Source organism: Lepisma saccharinum, chromosome 12 (genome assembly GCF_977018435.1).
Source record: "Lepisma saccharinum chromosome 12, izLepSacc3.1, whole genome shotgun sequence".
Taxonomy (NCBI): domain Eukaryota; kingdom Metazoa; phylum Arthropoda; class Insecta; order Zygentoma; family Lepismatidae; genus Lepisma; species Lepisma saccharinum.
In genome coordinates, this window is record NC_139240.1 from 60,265,794 (window position 1) to 60,268,810 (window position 3,017).

The following is a 3,017-nucleotide window of genomic DNA, read 5'->3' on the forward strand; positions in this document are numbered from 1 at the left end:
GCACTAACTTCAATTAATTGTTGTCTACACAAACAATAAAAGCCGCTACGCGAGCCAATTTAAAACAGTAAACTGTTGCCTGCTCGAACCTTCTCGACGACAATGGAACCTTTTGATTGTTATAGAGCAGTGGTGCGTCCCGCCAGGCCAAAGACGCAATTCGCCCCAAAATCATGTCATGCGTTCCCCCCAAATTATATTATTCACGCACTCAAAATCCCCAGAAAGTAAAAACTCAGGGCTATAATATAATATGGTTCCTCTTTCAAAGAACTCACCCCTACCCCTTCGTTTTCTGGCGGTAAATATAATTATTTTACTAACCCATAACACGAATTACGTGGATTTTATCTTCAGTGCAAATTTAACTTGTTGAAGTAAAATTTTCGTGTGAGAAGAAGTTATAGAAATGCGGATTTTGTTCCAAATGATGCACTTGCTTTAAAGTAAGCAGTGTACCAACACTAAGCATTATATTTGTAAAAGTGATGTCATTAATGAATATCGATTATGTCTTGTAATGCAACTACAGTATAAAACCTCACATTCATCTCAGTAAAGCGCCAAAGAAACACGAATTCTTGCAACACAATATTGCGAGCGAAGCGAGGAAGAAAATTTTTACATCCGTCTCTTTGCAGGCTTTCAAGAATATTAATTTAATGGGGTGTCAATACTTTGTAAGGATTCCGAGATAATTAGTATTTTCCAGCTTCTCTTTTGGCACGTTCGGGGTCTAAACGTTGCTAAATACAGTCTCCAAAATTTAATGTTCGAACTCTCTCTCCGCTACAGAAATCCCTTGACAATCTAAGATTTAACACTTTATCAAGAGCTTCATATCTCCCCCTTTAAATTTAGTACTCAATCCTACCATCATAATTCCCAAGTCAATTTTAGACTTCCTGTTGATATTGAAGAGTGGATATTGCCTCCTCCAAAGAATTGATTCTCAGTCTCCACACCAGAATTTCCGCAACAGTCTAAGACAATAATAATACACAAGAATTGGATACCCCCTTCAATTTAATGCTCAATACCCCTCTGACTAAAATACCCGCCATAATCTAAGACATAAGAGTTGGATACTGTACCCCCAATGTTCAATTCAGAATCGCCTCCTAGAATCCACGTGTCAAATAAGGCCTTATATTTTGGAAGTGTATATTTCTCCCACCTCCAACCTTCGATAATACCCTTAAACACTTTCTTCATCTAATGGATTAAATGTGGTGCATTTAAGATGTAAAATTTTTGCATATATTTTGGAAGAATATATAAATGTTGAATTTTATATTATTTGAAGGCAAAAAAATCCCCCCCCAAAAAAAAAAATCTCGATGGCGCAGCCTTAACCATAATTATCCCCTGTGTGCACCCCTGTTATGAAGTGCTTGAAATACAGTCCAGCTGTTTTGTCACGGCGTTGGCACACTACTTTAAAAATTCCTCAAATATTTTTGTAGCATGAAATGTTTTTCAACTTTAGATTTGGTTTTCAAGCTAGAGTGCAATTACTTTCGGAACATCTCCGGGGGACTCCGCGAGTCTGTCTAGCGAGCCTAGTGGGCGTGTAGAACCTGAGCAAGGGGCTTAGCGATAGGTTCTGGGTTGAAATGACGTCAGTGGCTCGCTTGGTTAATTGGCTGCTTGGAGAGTTGTGACTCGTTCCGAAGCTTCAAATGCATAACGGCCAAAGATGTTACGAAAATAATCTCCCTCTAACTCCTAGACTTTTATAAAACGGAACAAATCACAGACGTGCGCAGACCCTCTGATGGGAGTGGGCAAAAATCTTGATGAAAGTCCAGTCGGGAAAGAAAATCCTCATTCCATTTCTTTGTTTTCCTGTATTGACAGGGACGGATATAGTGTGTGCCCGGACGAATCCACTGAAAATACCCTTGATTTTAGGCATATTATATATAAATGCAGCAACGTAGAGGCAGCATAACTGACGAATATAGCGTGTGAGTGTGCAAATACACGCTAGAAAAGGAAGCGGGGTAGTTCAATTACGTAAGAAATAATGCACACTGCTTTGAACTTTCACGGGCTTAAAAATGTTTGATTTTCTTTAAGAGTAGGCCATAATATCGTTTAATAACAGCTAGGTGAAATTATATTGTGGCACGAACGTCCGAAAGGCTGTGTGTGTGTGTGGGGAGGGGGGGGGGGGTTGGCCACACCTTCCCCCCCCGGAAAATGAATGTTAACCTAAAAGTACATATTTCATACATATAATTTGATTTCAGGTACAGTACTTTACATTAATTATTATTAATGGGGATGCAGGAATGTGATAACTTTCAAACTCAAGTGGTGTTTTTTTGAGATGGCAACACTGTAATGAGGGCAATATGCCTCGTTACCCCCTGGAAAAAATACTCTGGAACGGGAATTGAATCGAATCTCACACAAATAACGAAAGATGTCAATTTCCAAGTTTTCTGACCCGTTCGACCACTCCCCCTTTTTTCCGCCATTGGCATGCTTCTTAACTTGCCACTACCACTGCCTCTGCCGGGGCTTTGATGTTCAAGTACACTGCCTTATGTAATGTATGCATGGATTGTATCGTCTCGGTTTGCTGACTGTTACCTTGAACTCCTGTCGCACTACGTCAGCGCCACTTATATAAAGTACAAGCGATAGTGTTGTACACAGCCGAAATAGCTCAGCTGGGAGAGCGTTAGACTGAAGATCTAAAGGTCCCTGGTTCGATCCCGGGTTTCGGCACTATTTTTTTTCACACTTTTTGTAGTCAGTGATTTCTGAAAATTGTTATTCTTTTGTATTATAAACGATATATCTAACAAATCCATCTATACAGTGGCGAACACTTCGTATGACCAGGGGTAATCAGTTCGTACTGAACATTTTGGTGAACATGGTGAGTGAAAAAGGGCCGCGGTGGTCTAGTCGGTAGAGCGTCTAACTGCTACTGAGGTGATCTAAGGTCGGGATTTGTCCCCGCATAAAGCGGCTCTGGGGTTCACCCAGCCTCAAATCAATGG

The 3,017-nt window shown here is 40.4% G+C and overlaps 1 non-coding gene across 1 annotated transcript; it reads left to right on the forward strand.

Moving 5' to 3' along the window:
* Window positions 1-2,666: 2,666 nt before the first annotated feature.
* TRNAF-GAA (transfer RNA phenylalanine (anticodon GAA)) lies at window positions 2,667-2,739 on the forward strand. Its single transcript has one exon. It is a non-coding gene; the product is annotated as a tRNA-Phe (tRNA).
* Window positions 2,740-3,017: the final 278 nt, after the last annotated feature.